This window comes from Podarcis melisellensis, assembly GCF_964234715.1.
Source record: "Podarcis melisellensis genome assembly, chromosome: 11".
NCBI lineage: Eukaryota > Metazoa > Chordata > Lepidosauria > Squamata > Lacertidae > Podarcis > Podarcis melisellensis.
Window position 1 is genome coordinate 20664089 of NC_138543.1, and position 16265 is coordinate 20680353.

Here is a 16265-nt window from a genome sequence, read left to right on the forward strand (position 1 = left end):
GAATTTCATTACCTGGCATATAGGACACCGTTACGAGTCCCTTCTGAATACATTCCCTAGCATGTTGCAATTTCAATTGCAAGTGCTTCGTGCTTTGCTTACAACCTTCAGAATTCAGCAAAGCCAAACATGCTTTGTTGTCCTGGTAAACCTGGATTGGACATTTGACAGGAATTTTCATGTCTTTGCACAATTGTAACAACCATTCACAATCTTTAAGTGAATAAGACAGTGCATTCAGTTCAGCTTCACAAGTACTTAAGCTAACTGTTGTTTGCTTCTTGCATGACCAATCAAATAGACCCTGATTGTACTTATAGCAAACTCCAGACGTACTTTTCCTGTCTGTAGTGTCACTTCCAAAACTTGCATCTGCAAATATCTCAAGACCACCAGACTTCTGATTGTTAAATCTCAGTCTGTAATGCATAGTGCCTTTCAAATACCGCGCTATGCGTTTCAGAGCTTTCCAATCCTTAACAGTAGGATTGTTGACTAGTCTGCTTAGCAAATTACAGCTAACAGCAATGTCTGGTCTTGAACATCTGGCAATGAAGTTTAGCTTGCCTAGCACACTTCTGTACAGTGTAGTGTCAGAAAATGCTTCTTCAGTGTCATCTACCTGATAACCTGTTATCATCGGTGTGTCTACAGGATTAGCATCCATCAGGTTTAGTTTGCTTAACACATCAGCAATTTTCCGTGACTGGTGTACTAGAATGTTACCATCTTGATCTCTCTCTATTTCCAGAGATAGGTAGTTGTTTACCTCACCAAGATCTTTCATGTCAAAGTGCTCTTTCAGTTGAGCTAGGGCGTTATTGTACATTGTGACATCTTTCCAAAAGAATAAAAGATCATCAACATAAAACAAACAATACAGTTTCTTTTGCCCCTCCTCTTTGACAAATACACATGGATCAGATTTCCCTTGCTTAAAACCTAGAGAAAACAATACTTCAGTGAGTTTTGTGTGCCAACACCGTGCACTTTGTTTGAGACCATAAAGGGACTTTTTCAGAGCACAAACAAATCCCTGTTTTACCTGTACGCCATCAGGTGGAAGCATATAAAGTGATTCATTTAGAGATCCGTACAGAAAAGCTGTATTCACATCATGGTGACTAATGTGTAGATTCTCCTCTGCAGCTAGCTTGAGCATAAGCCTAATGCTCTCATACCTCACTGTGGGTGAGTAGGTCTTGTGATAGTCTTCACCTGGTACCTGTGCAAAACCTCTGGCTACCAACCTGGCTTTGTGTCTATCTTGCCATTTTGATCAGTCTTCGCTTTGAAGACCCATTTGCTTCCAAGCAATTTCATTCCTGGAACTACTGGAACAAGGTCCCATGTTTTGTTCCTTTCCAAGGAATCAAGCTCAGCCTTCATGGCATTTAACCATGGCTCAGCTTCCTTTGAATCCAAATCCTGGATTTCTTGGAAACTCGAAGGTTCAAAAACCTTCTTGGAGCTTTTAACAGCTGTTACCGCTATTTTAGCAAACTCATCAGCAAATCTCTTTGGAGGTCTGCCTTTTGTGGCTCTCTGTGACCTACGAATTAGCCTTAAGTCTTCAACACTCTCCTCTTCCTTCTTAGGAGAAAAGTGACCTATTGTGAACAATGGTTCCTCCAATTCTAGATCAGAGCTTTCAGAGGGTCGCATAGAGGCTTTCGCACTCTTGAAATCCTCTGAATCATCTGATTCAGTTTCAGACTCAGAATCAGAACCTTCATCAGTGGGTGTGGGTTGTTGCGGTTGCTTTTGCTGTTGACTATCCTCAGTCTCATCACTGTCATCAGGATAACATTGGAAAATTCCCACATTCTCCCCCCACTTGGCATTGTACTCAACACTTCTTGTGAGCTTAATTTCCTTAGAGTCAGTCATCATTATTCTGTAAGAACCTTTCTGATAACCTAGAAAGATACCATGCAATCCACGCTTGTCTAACTTGGAGTGTTGTGGTGAGTGAACCCACATGTCAGAACCAAAAATTTTCATGTGTTTGATGTATGGCTTCTTGCCAAACATCTTCTCATAGGGGGTACAACCAATCGCTGAAGACAACCTGCGATTATAACTGTAAGTGAAACATGAGAGAGCTTCGGCCCAATAACTCTCTGGAAGATTTGCATCATGCAGCAAGGTTTTTAACCCTTGAAGCAATGTTTGATTTGCTCGTTCCGCAAGCCCATTCTGCCATGGCGAGCGAGGACTAGACAAATCGTGTTGAATTCCTTTCTCAGCCAGAAAAGCTTCAAACTGCTGAGAAGTGAACTCTCCCCCCCGGTCGGTGAAAAGAATCTTAATCTTCTTACCATGCACATTTCCCAACCAAGCACAGAATTCCTTGAACCTAGGAAAAGCCTCTGATTTCTGCTTGAGATTGTACACATAAATATACCTGGAAAATGCATCAATGAGAACCATGAAGTACCTATTCCCACCCAAAGAGGGCGCTAGTGGTCCAACCAAATCAGCATGAACAACCTGGTATGGTTCTGTAGCTTGCCTACTAGACACCTTACCTTTCGCAGCCATTTTCACCTTGTTTGCTGCGCATGCCTTGCACTTCATGTGGTACCTGCAGGGTTTAATAGTCATACCTTCAACCAAGGCAGGCATTTTAGATACTGCCTCAAAATGCAAATGAGCAAATTTCCTGTGAAAATCATGAATACATTCTGCATGCAAACTTTTGTTAGAACCTGCAATGCAACAAGTGTCATCCTGCACAACATCATCATAATACAAAAGAAACAAACGATCAACAAATTCAGCATACAATTGATAATCATTTTTCTTTGTGATGATGCACTTATTGTTCTTAAAGGAAACGTCAATTTTCCGCTCAATCAGCTGTCCAACGCTAAGCAGATTATGTTTCGCATCCGGCACATAAAGCACATCCTGTATCGATAAGTCCAAACTGTGAAGAACAACAGTTCTGTAGCCTTTACTGGGGATTGTGTGGTCATCCGCCTGGTGAATTGCACCTTCCTGCGGTGTAAAAGACATGAACAGTCGCTTATCGTTGCACATGTGGTGCGTTGCAGCTGAATCAACAACGAAGAAAGATCTAGACGTCTTCTGGACCTCTGCAACCTCTGCAACTTCTGCAACCTTTGGAGCGTAGCGTGAGACCATTGCCTTGTGCTGCGTTGTCCTGGACACCGGACCTTTGCCTTTGCTCTGGCCTTTTCCACGCGATGAGCTTTCGCTGCGCTGCTCTGTCTTGGCCCTGGGATATTTGCATTCCCTCTTCATATGGCCTAGACGTCCACACGAGTAGCATTTCACTGCCTTCAAAGCTTTGGCGCCATCTGGTGGTTCCACTGCACTGCGGGATGACGACTGTGAAGTCTCCCCCTTGTTGATGCAGCTAGCACCGCGGCGATCCGCTTCATTCAATATCACGGCAGTAACATAGTTCACTGTCAGCTGAGCAGTTGGCTGTATAGCAATCTGAGTCGCAACAGACTCCCAACCTGAACCCAAAAATTGTAGTATCATGAAGGAATACACAGCCTCTGGAAAGTTGAGTCCTCTCTGTTGCAGCTCATGTCTCAGATTCTGCATCTCCATCAGATGTATACGCACATCTCCACCTTCAGCAAGAGCCATATTATGCAGCTTGTTGAAGTAAAACATAGTGGACCCAGCTTCTGTCCTCAAGTGAGCCTCTTTCAAAGCATCCCAAATTTCTTTGGCTGAGGTCTTATCACGCAATAGACAGAGCTCTTCTGGGGATACTATCAACGTAAGAGTTCCCCTTGCCTTAGAATCCTTAGCTTTCCATTCATCTGTAATTGGAGCTGGGGGGTTGTCTGTAATCACCTCAAACAGACCCTCTTTCCGCAGAATTGCCTCTGCATACAAAACCCAGTCCGCATAATTTTTCTTATTGAGCTTAGGAATCCCAAAAGCATCAGCTAGCTTTGCAGTCGCCATTTCTGCTTGTCTGCTGCTGCTTTAAATCAAGCTGCTTTAATCCAAAGGCAATTTCAAAACAGCCTCTGCCTTTGAGCCTGCGCCTTTCGGTATGCTGCGTTGCTTATCTGCAGCTGTTTCAAACTGCATTCCCAAAAGGCAAGCTCAAAAGTGAAAGTCCCCAAGTGCTTTCTCTATGCTGTGCTAAATTCTTGCTGCGTCATAGAGCTGCAGCTGCACTTTACTTTCGTTTTCCCCCAGCATAGCGTCCCTTTGAGCCATTTGCCTGTGCCGCGGCAAAACCGGCTATAAAAGTTCAAAGTCCAGCCATAAAGCCATTAATTAGAAGCTGGCAGGCTGCCTGGAGCAGTAGCACATACCTTCATCAATCATTTTGACGCGCAGAGCAGATACCGTGCGTTCCGTTCCTCTGCCGCTGTTCCGATGCTTTGCCGGCACTTCGTTTCTTGCTCCTTTGTTCCTCTGCCAGGAGCCCGACTTCTGAAGTCCATCCTCAAAACACTGCATTTTTCTGGGCCCGAAACCAAATGTTGTTGATAAGCAGTGTCCAGTGCACAGCGGAATGATGAAAAGTATGAGCCAACATGCTCTATACTACTTTATTTACAGTTCAAAGCTGGTAAGTTACAGAAAAACATTTTCCCTCTGCCGGAGCAGAGAAAGCGTCATCTCTCCTCAAAAGCACGGAGAGAGTCACAAACTGAAACTGCAAAGAACAGTGAAAAACAGGAAACCAGTGTACGTCATATCCAGTCTCCCGTTCCCGTGGGAAAAACCACCAACAGTACAGACTCTGTGGAATGTAAACAACCTGTCTCGTGACAAGCACTTCGCTGCACAGAGAAGAAAGCAGAAACCAACAATTTCATGTGCATATTTCACAGAGAAATATCCACAAAGGTTTTAGATTTTGATGTCATTCCAAAATTTGGTCCACTGTACTGGTGTCTGTTCAGTCTCTGCAAATCTGAAGGGGTCATATTTGACATTAGAAATGGAAATGCTGATATTTTCCAAACCCAAAGTGGCCAATTTCTGATCTCACGGCCACTCCACTTAATCAAAAGATGTTTAGAAGCACAAAGGTTATGAGGCTATGGAACTAGTGTTCACTGATAAATCTGACTGATTTTCATTTGGTTGGGCAAGTCTCGCATGTGGGCCTTCTTGGTAGTGGCACCCACCCTGTGGAACGCCCTCCCACCAGATGTCAAAGAGAACAACAACTACCAGGCTTTTAGAAGACATCTGAAGGCAGCCCTGTTTAGGGAAGCTTTTAATGTTTGACAGACTACTGTATTTTAATATTTTGTTGGAAGACGCCCAGAGTGGCTGGGGGAACCCAGCCAGATGGGTGGGGTATAAATATATTATTATTATTATTATTATTATTATTATTATTATTATTATTATTAGATACCAGACTGCAACCATGAGGTGTGTTTAGACTTAATCTATGAGTATGCTCTCTCCTAGTGATTGAATTATATTTCAGTTTAATCAACTGATTCATGTACAATACCTCTGCCTTCAAAATGTGTTTACCTTCACAGTGCCCTTCATGCCAGTTATGAAATATTCTTGCCTGTACAAGCTTGTGGCACAATAAATGTGGCAGTCATAGAAGCCGTTTCTTATTTTGCCCCTTGGATCCATTCAGAGCTGTGTGCAATCTTCCTGTATAATATAGGTGCAAAAGACTGCAAAAGATTTATAGGTCTGACATGGACAGCTAGCTACCAGTACCTCTAGTTTTCAGATTCACTTAATTGTGTCGGTCCCTCAGAGTCATTTCGGAATATGCTTCAGAAGCTCCTCCACTGTAACATTAGGTTCTGAAAGCAAGAGAGATGCAAACAACCATTGACTGAAAATCAAGATGCAGCTGGAAGGCACAAATAATTACATTCCTGACTAGCTTTGTATATGTGTTTATAATTTTCCCTTGGTCAGCAGACATTGAAGAGTGCAGCCTCTCTACTGTGAATTTCCTTTCCACTCTTTTCATTTAAAACGCTGCTGCACATTTTGCAGGTCACTGCTCACTCAACCTCTGAGGATTTGCAAATGGAAATAAGGTGGACAGCTCATCAGGGTTGTAAATGCTGCACTTCCACAGACAGAGGCACACCCCTGCATGTTACAGGGACACTGCGTCTTTGTTTTGTTTTGCCTTTAAAAAAACAAGCATCCAAATCTCCACTGTGTCAACACTTTCTTTGCATACTGCTTCCGCCCCCCGCGCACAAAATAACAGGCAGGCTAGAATGAAACAAGCAGGTCAACTACAGCTTTCTGGATGAAAGCATGTCATTTTATCTCATTCTGATTCTCAAGTAAGATGTCCTCTGTGTCCTTCTTCTGCTGTCGGATCTCCAGCATGCCCAATAAAAGCTGCCCAGAGTTGCTAGGGCAATCCAGTCACATATTATTATTATTATTATTATTATTATTATTATTATTATTCAGAAATGGGGATTGATACAGCAAAAGTGAAACAAAGGTGTTGAAATGAAGTGAAATATATTTGTACAGACGAGGACCTGAGCTCAAGTGGTAGATGCTATCAGGTGAGAAAACCCAGAATCCAGTTCTGAAAGCTGCAGGTCATGGCATGCCCTCTTGGCTCTGGTGCATTTTACCTCATAGGTTTACCACTGAATGTCCACTCAGCTAAGAGCTGCAGCCAATCATGGCTTGCCAACAGGTTTCTAGCAAAAGCAGCTGGGGAGGTTTTGGGGTGCTGGCAGGTTGCTCAGAACTCTGTTCTGGCTTGCTTCAGCTCCCCTGTAAACAAAACAACAACCCTGCTAAGTTGTGCATATGTAAAGAAACCAAAATGTTAGAAATCACCATGCGGTTCACAACCAGAATTATGGTACTTTTGTATTTTCATTGCCTCAGGAGTGCCATTTAACTGCAGAAAAGCAATTTAAACACATCCTCACCTCGGTAGCCCTTTCGATTCGTTCTCTCCACGTGCTCACAGGATGTGAGGAGAGGTGTTGCTCCCAATGCCCTCCTCTTGACTCAGGTGATATTTCATTACTCTGTGCATATCCAGCGATGCATTTTGGGTCCTTTACATTTTAGACCACAAGGGCAATCGGATCACCTAAGGCAAACTGTCCTGATTACATGAGGCAGGCTCCAGAACCCAGCAGTTCCTTTGGCAAGACAACTTGTGCCAGATGCACATTTTATTCAGCAGAACATGCCTCCCCATATTATTAATCATCCTATATAGCTTCAATTAATCTCTCTCCAACTATACGAACCACCACAGGAATATAAGCTCAAAGGAACCAATAATAAAGTGTGGGTCAATTAGGAGGAAACAAATCCAGCAAATGTAACTCATCCGTGGTAACCGTTTAATATCTCTAATATCCGCTGGGTAAAGAAAAGCACCTTAACTTGTATTCCAGTTCCATAGGGCTTCATTTTAGGCATAAAGGTCCCCCAAGTCTGGAACGAGATTCAACTATCATACGTCCTGTGCTAGTTTCCTTGGACAGCTGCCCTGAGTACTGTGTTTATGAAAAATAAGTAAGTTTTAATCAAGACATAGAAGCTTTGGAAATCAAGCATAGAAGCTTTGGAAATGGCAAAGCTTTGCTGGTATTTCTAGTTTCCCAGTTGCAAATGCTTCAGTTATGTGCATGGTGCAATATTGGCCAGATGTGCCTAAGACTTGCTCCACAGGCTCCTAAGATGAATGACAGTTATGAATGAGCCTGCAGAATGCTTTTGTGGTTAATCACAACTCCGATAGGCCTCCACGGGCAGATTGTCAAAACTAGCAATTTTGCCATCGCAGCATCTTTTTAAAGCAGGATGTCAGTTTTCATATATCTGAGGCTCAAGGCTTATCATGCAGAGAAGAAATTGCACGCGCAGTTTCAAAAGGTACTTAGGAGAACTGACAGACCTCAGATGTTCAGAGCTACTATACTGACCCTTTTACAGCACACCCGCCATCATTCTTCAGCTGAAAAGAGGGACATTTCTCACTCCCCCTCAACTGACCCTCCTCGACCCCCTATTTTTGCCCCCCCATCAGAAGAGGGGCGTGTTAAGATTCTTCAGACAGCTCTTTTTTATTCACAGGCCAGAACAAAACAGAACTGAACTGAAGGGTTCAGACAACCTACTTATATAGAGCTCAACCACAAAGCAACAGTAACAACTTTCTGTACTATCCAATCACTGAATGTCACTTTCAATTCCTTATTTGCATATGCGGACCTGAGTGAAAACTATCTACAGTATCCCCCTGCTGGCCCAGGGTAAGAACTTCAGTACATAACAGGGTGAGTGCCACCAACATGAGACACAGCCCACATGCCCTCCACTGTCCTGAGAAAACCCTTCAATCCAGATTTTATTTTATTCTTTGGTAGATTTACAAAAAGAAAACTGCACACCAACAAATAAATTTTAGAAAGGGGCCAAGATTAGACACGGATGCACAAAGCATTTTTAAAAAAAAGAAAAATCAAGATTCCTTGCACTCCGCTCTACTTTCCCCCTGGCGAAGGGCAGCTCTGCCCTCTGCCTGCCCCTCAGAGCCAGAGCATCACCTGGGGCTGGGCCTCTGAGGCAGCAGCTTCTCCTTGTTGCTCACTCTCCAGCAGCCACTACCAGCTGCCCAAGGAAGGAGATTGGCAGCAGCGACCATGGAGATGCTCCCTTGCAGCTCCCACCACTTCCACTTGGGATATGTGGCAGCTCCTCTTCCTCCCCGAGCTCAGCAGCAGCGGCATCAGGGGGATAAATATGGACAGTCCGGGATCAAATCAGAAGCCAAGATGGCTTTTTTAATTCCAGGGCTGCCCCTGGAAAGTCAGGACATTTGGAGGGTACGTTACAGGGTTGCGACCACTACAGATAAGTAAATGCCTGGTGCAGTTATAGATGGGCTGGTTAACTCATGAAAGGCACAATGGCTGAGAAAGGGGCTTCTCACTCAGGACTGAACTCGGTCCTGCACTGGAAGTCCTAGGTTCTGTGATTCCTAAGGTCACATTTAAGTCCCCAAGGTGCCTAAGTATCAATCAAATACAGTGGTACCTCAGGTTACATACGCTTCAGGTTACAGACTCTGCTAACCCAGAAATAGTACCTCGGGTTAAGAACTTTGCTTCAGGATGAGAACAGAAATTGTGCTCCAGCGGCACAGCAGCAGCGAGAGGCCCCATTAGCTAAAGTGGTCCTTCAGGTTAAGAACAGTTTCAGGTTAAGAACGGACCTCTGGAATAAATTAAGTACTTAACCCGAGTTAAATACTTAATCACCCCTAATAGCAAGCTCAGATGACTGTCACTCTGGAAGCACAACAGGGCAACCCAAAAGGAAAGTAGTGGCTTCCACAAATGTTGAGGATGCCTCAGGTACACAGTAGTCAAGTAGGGAATAAGTTGGTGAATTCAAATCAAGTTGCATTTTTAAAAAAATCTGCACGATAGGAACAAGTAAATTTACAGCATAATATATCTGAGTGATCAAAGTGGCACTAGATCCTTTTTTTATGTCATTTGAGAAATTAAATACTTGGCATCTGAAGTCAAGATGATAGATAAATGTGGGTACTTGTGTACATTAAATCCATACTGAAACTGACAAGATTCAACAGAATAAATGCAGAGTCTTTAAAGTTCCATTGAAATCAATGGACCTAACTTGGTCATTTTCATTAACTTCAGTGAGACAACTGTGAATATGACTAATATTGAATACAACCCTAACCCTATGCTTTCATGGACTAGAGTCCATTTTGTCACACGTGTTACGTATATGTTGACAGGTAGGTATACATATGGGGGTGCAAAGGGGGAAATGCAGAGATTGGCGTTAAATGGCAATGAAATGCAAAAAGAAGACCCCTATTGGGCTGCAGCAAAAGGCCTACTGGGTCACACAGCACAAGGCAGTTCTAAAGATTGCAGAGCCAGTGTGGTGTAGTGGTTAAGATCAGCAGTCTCGTAATCTGGGGAACCGGGTTCGCGTCTCTGCTCCTCCACATGCAGCTGCTGGGTGACCTTGGGCCAGTCTCACTTCTGTGACGTCTCTCAGCCTCACTCACCTCACAGAGTGCTTGTTGTGGGGGAGGAAGGGAAAGGAGAATGTTAGCCACTTTGAGACTCCTTCGGGTAGTGATAAAGCGGGATATCAAATCCAAACTCTTCTTCTTCTTATGAGCTCCCCAGGACTGTCAAGACTTTGCTCCAAGCCTTGCAGCCACACAGCAAACTATTACATGTTATCTATAAAATATTACGCAGTTCATCATAAATGTACAAGAAGCAAAAAAAATAATTGAGTTTCATACTGAAACGAATAGCATAAGGAAAGCTATGCCAGTGACATTCATCATTTTGATGTTAATTAAGAACTAGGATAATGATTGAATTAAACACTACCACCACTCCCCCCCCCCAAAAAATGCTTTCTGTAGCGTTTAGCACCAAAATGTTACAGAATCTGGGGAGCTTCCTTGAGAATTTCAGCTTCAGTGCCTAAGTGCACAGTTCCTGATTGTGTCTCCCAGGTCTGGATCTAGGGTCAAAGGGACCTTTGGAGAAGGGATGCATGGCCATTCCCCATTTGCAATGGTGGATTGCTCCCCTCTCCAGGGTTAGAGGTCTGTGGGATTACTCCCAGCATGCTGGCAGGGCCCACTGCAGACATCTTTCCTTGGGGTTCACTTTAAAATAAATCTTACTGGCTCCTGCTGCATTTTCTCCACAACATTGTGGAAGTCAGCACAATTCATGGCCGCCACTGGAAGAGGGTATGTTTTTCATCATGGAAGCTTATTTTCGTCACTGTCTTGAGCCGATTCTTACTTCCAAATTGCTGAACAGCTTTAAGATTGACCCTCAGCTTCCCACAGAAATTGCAAGTTACGGTGCCAGATGTGCCAAAGCCTATGAAATCCTCTGATAACATGCCCCGTTAATTTATTTGACATCTTAATTCTGACTCTTCATCATATCAAGTTTCAGGGCACATACGGATATATGTGAGTAGGACCATTAATGAGATGAATCCCATCTTTTACTACAGAGGAAGCGGCATTTTTACAACTTTGATCACGCTCTTTGAAGTGGCAAAAGGAACATTCATTTTATGGCTATGGGCTTAGCCATTTCCTTAGCTGTTGCTTTTGAACTCAGATATCTTTGTCTCTGTTAGTGCTTGTGTGCAGCCATTTCATTAATGATTTCTGCTGCTAAAATATTAATAGATGATTTGAGGACTTAAAAGCTATTGAAGAATCTGCAAAAGTGAGGTAGGAATTCATCCATGCCAAGTCACTTAGGATTTGGTCCAAAGCCCATCAAAATCACTTCTTTGGGAAGATGCCATTCGTATAAATCTGCATGAATCCCAAGTGGTGAAGAACAATTGCAGTGACTCATTTGGGCCCCTCTATTTGTATCCACAGCACAGGCCATGTCTAGTGCAAAACAGAGCACAGCTAAGAAACCATTAAATATAGAGTGGGTGCTGGAATAATTTTTCCCCTCCCATTCTCCTCAATTGATCTCATGAAAAATGCTGATATGAGTTACTGTTGTCCACTGTATGAGATAGATTGTATAACTGGAGCCACAAGACAATTAAAATGTTAGCAATGATAAGTGGTGTAGTCCTCATGAAATTGTGCCATCTCAGAATGTGCATGGATATATCCTGTGTCCCACAATCTCCCTCTACATCAAAGAGAAGGTTTTTAATACCTGAGAGCAAGAGGAGACATAACATGTCTCCTAGAGAAGATATTTTTTCCTGTCAGGTTGTGGTGGGGAACCTGTTGGGAAATAAATATACAGTGGTACCTCAGGTTAAGTACTTAATTCGTTCGGGAGGTCCATACTTAACCTGAAACTGTTCTTAACCTGAAGCACCACTTTAGCTAATGGGGCCTCCCGCTGCTGCTACGCCGCCGGAACCCGATTTCTGTTCTCATCATGAAGCAAAGTTCTTAACCTGAAGCACTATTTCTGGGTTAGCAGAGTCTGTAACCTGAAGCGTATGTAACCTGAGGTACCACTGTATATATAATTGAATTCCTCTGATTTGAATATCACTTGTTGGCAAATAAAACTGACTGGCTAGATCCTTTCGAGTCTGGCTTTCACCCTGGTTAGGAGACACAAACGCACCAAGAAATTGACAGAAGGAGTGCAACTTTATTGGTTCTTCTCTCTCAGGAGCATTTGATACGCCAGTCCTATGGTGTACCTGCTGTCTGGGATTCTGTTTCAGATTCCCATCTACCATAAGAGACAAACAACAGCTAGAGTTTGTACACCAGCTTGTTCAGATCCTAATTTGATATCTCAGAAAAAGTTGCATGATTGGACCAAAGTGGTTTGTTTTATCTTTACTGGCTGCCATTTTGTTTGTCTGCTCAATTCAAGGTGATGATTCAAACCTTTTTAAAAAAACCTTAAACAGTTTCAGACCTAGAAATCTTAAGGACTGCCTGCTTCAACATGTTTTTTCCTGCATGTTCCATTCATCATCCAAGAGCTTGTTCCAGATCCCTCAGCCATCTGGAATACAGTGAGCAGTAAAAATTGGGCCTTTTTAGTGATGGCACCCACCTTGTGGAATGCCCTCCCAAGCTGGCGTCTCCTGAGCTCTTTAGGTACCTGCTTAAAACATGGTGATTTAAAAAGATGTTCATTTGAGTATTCTTTCTTGGATGGGCATATCAGTGCTATTTATCTCCTTGGTTTATGAACTGCCTCTTTTGCTGCTTGCTCAAATTTTTGCTTCCTATAATAATGGTTGTTTTATTATGATGATGGTTAAATGTACTTTTGTTTTTAGATTGTTTGATATTTTATAGTTATTGGTATTAAATGGTACACACACACATTTCTTCATGGATGAGGGAAATATGTTAATTAATACTTTTGTGATTCCTCACAAATCTACTCATCTGAATCGTGCCTCTTTTCTCTAAAAATAAGAAGCTTAATAGATGTGTTGTGCCTCCCTTAATATGCTACCTCAGCCTGCCACATGCAGAATGGCCTGTTATGTCCATTGCCACATTTCTGTGGAGATGAATTGCCAGACACACAGAATATCTGCTATGAGGGCGAGAAGCTAAACAGTGATTCAGGCATCTGATTTATTCCACCTTATGTATCAACACATTTTTTCCCATTATTCAATGATGAGTATGGAACCACAGCATTAAGGCGGGGGGGGGATTAAAAGGAAAAGGTAATATGTGTCCATCAGCTCATCAGAGTGGCATACCCTCCAACATTTCTCCAATGAAAATAGGGACATCCTAAGGAAAAGTGGGACATTCCAGGATCAAATCAGAAACCAGGACAGCTTCTCAAAATCAGGGACATCTCTGGAAAATAGGGACATTTGGAGGGTCTAGAGTGGCAAAGTGAAAGAGGACAGCTAAGCTGTTTCTTATTTCTGCTTTTAGACTGCCCTCAACATTTGCTATATACAGCCAAGACTGACACTGAACTGCAATAAATAGCAGGTAATATCAACAATGCTTGGAAGACAAAACAGGGGAGAATAAGGTTTAAATATTACAGAGATTTAGTGAGAACCATGATTGTTGCAACTGCAAAGAAACAGCATTCCTAACTATATTGGAAGCTAAATTGAACTGGACTCCAATATGCGAATTTTTTCAAAATATCTCATCTCTGCAATCATTCTGTTGCTTGCATGAGAAATTTCCAGTCTCAAGGTAATAGCTCCATAACACTTTAAACAATATTCTCTAATGGAGTGTTTTAGAGCATATTACTATGAGTGGGAGCTACTTTGTTTCTTCATTCTTCATTCTTAACGTGCATTTTACTGGATTTTTAATGTTTATTTAAGTTTGGCAATGAGATCATTCCTTCCCTTCCTTTCCTTCCCCTGCATTTCTTTAGAAAGCTATCGATCCCACAGGTTTATGTTAATTTTTGGTCTGCAAAGCATGACAAATCATTCATTTTTAATGCACCAAAATGGTATACCAAGTTTACTTCTGTGTTTAATTACCATGTAAAGTAGCTAATTAGAAATATATATATGAGAAAGCCAATTAAAACTGGAATTCTTAAAATAAACACTATTTACTTTGACCACAGCTTTGTAGATAGCACTGGTTGAAAATTAATTAAACGCCACAGATTCAAAAGGGGAAGATGTAGCTATGTAGAATTGCAGAATATTGCTATTTAGAATCTAAATTATTCATTACCATAAAGAAAATGCTAAATCATTATCCCAGGTTACTATATAAGGGAGTGGGATTAAAGATAGCCAGTGTGCTTGACAATACTTAGACTGATAATTTCAACAGATCAGCTTCCATCCTGTGCTACAAATTGCTTTTGAAACTCTACAGCAAGAATTTGAATAATTAACACCAAGGTCCAAACTGCAAACTAACCTTTTAATTGCAGTTAGCCAGCCCCAAATCTCAGAAATTGGACAAGGCTGAGTTGAATGAAGCTGCAATAGAGAGAAATTTGCATCTGGCTCTGAATTTTAAAAATTGGACAGATACAGTTTTGATTCATATTGTCATTTTACAATGACAATAAATTGCATGTCCATCCCATTCGGTACTAACGGGCTACGTTTCATTCTGAGATAAATGTGCAGCTAGGTTTTATAGGTCTAATCCCAATCTATTAAAATCAATTGAAGTGCTGCCCTCCATTTCAGTGGAATGGCTATTGACCCTCTATTCTACAGGACAGAGAAGTCAAGACTGACAAGACTGCAGCCTCTTTTAATCGGATCTCACTATACTCATTTGCAGTCTTACTATATTTATCCCGTGGTATGTACCTTCCTTTCCATTTTCGCAGGCAACAACAAAAATTCCGTCTGCAATGAGCAGGAACATTTGTATTGGCAAAACACAGAATAAACATGATTTGCCAGGGTACTTTTTTTTCTCCTCCCAAATATTGGGTTGGTAGGCAAAATCTCAAAGAAAAATCAAAGAGATTGGCTGAGCTTAGAAAAGGTATTTGCTGCGCACAGCAATTTGCAAGTGGTAGAAACGGTCTCCTTCGGAACGTGTCACAGCTGTCAATAAGAATCAGATCTGAGGGTTTGCTGAAACCTGAAAGGAATAATCAATCCTTTAGAAGGCAGAGCGGAAATCACCCTGCAATGTTACAGGCACTGCCTAAATTGTTACTGCGCTCTCAGGCTCTCCCCCCCCCCCCAGGGGCTTAATTTTTGCATTTTACATGTCCAGCATTGAAATGCTGCTTCGATAGCCTCTTTCATAATATTTTCATCAAGATAACACCTTCGTGCTTCTACCTTTCAGATGTATATGAAACCCCCTAGACTGACAACAGAATTGTTCACCTTCACAAAAGGACTGTTGTGGTGGTGATATTGATTGCACACAGGTAAAAGTTTTGCCACAAAACACCACCAAGACTTCAGGAAATGGACTGTTTATCTCTCTGCTCAACACATTAAAATCTCTTATGCTTAGGATGTGTATCAAGTAATCAACTTTTCCATCTTACTTTGTTGATTAGGAGTTTTTAGGAAGCAGATAGGAGAGGATTGCCAGGTGTTTAAAAAAGACTGATTGGGACTTATTCATACTGGCATAAATGCCATTGAAAAATACTGCTCTTACGCTGCTCCCATTCATTTAAACGGTGTTTGTGTGGATGTAATTCCTAGAGGACTGTGCATTTGAGCCTCAGGCCACAGAGTGTGGTCAGCCACACAAACACCATTCCCTTAAATGCAGCTTGGTTGGTGTGCACATCCTGTTAGCCCAGGACAGCCCAGGATTAATAAAAGAGCATATAGTGTATTCATAAAGGGAATCCCTAAGTAGATCGTGCATTCTATGAATGTGGGAGACCTGATGCCATCAGAATTTAAAAGATGCCCTGAAGCACAGTCATTCTCCAAACAGAATATTCCCCACCCACTCACACACCATTGCATAGGGATAATACATACAGCATTATTACTAACATTTGATCCAAGCTAGTTTGGAGCTTTGGAGTGGAAAAATGAGCATGTCACTTTATAAGGCCCTCAAAGTGTTTTAGTAGGAGCATCCCTGTCCCTGGAAAGTGGAACCATCTACACGCCAGGCATGTGCTTTACCACTGACCTTCCTTTAGTATCCACACTGTCCAGGTTGTAATGTTGACTCCAAATTCTCCTCTACCTCATTGTTCCTTCTTTTAGGATACCAGCCTGTTCCATTGGTTCAATAATTACTCATGCATACAAAACATTCCCACGCCAATGAAGAACATAAGAAGAGCCTG

General features: G+C 42.1%; 2 long non-coding RNA genes across 2 annotated transcripts in view; one reads left to right on the forward strand and one right to left on the reverse strand.

Moving 5' to 3' along the window:
* The window catches only part of LOC309380737, a 100996-nt gene extending 85534 nt beyond the window's left edge, over nt 1-15462 (forward strand). The window contains exon 3 of the long non-coding RNA XR_014173093.1: nt 15290-15462. This is a non-coding gene — a long non-coding RNA (uncharacterized lncRNA). The remainder of the gene's footprint in view (nt 1-15289) is intronic.
* LOC309380783 overlaps nt 1-16265 on the reverse strand; it is a 249884-nt gene that overhangs the window by 215925 nt on the left and 17694 nt on the right. The gene's annotated exons all lie outside the window — the stretch shown is intronic.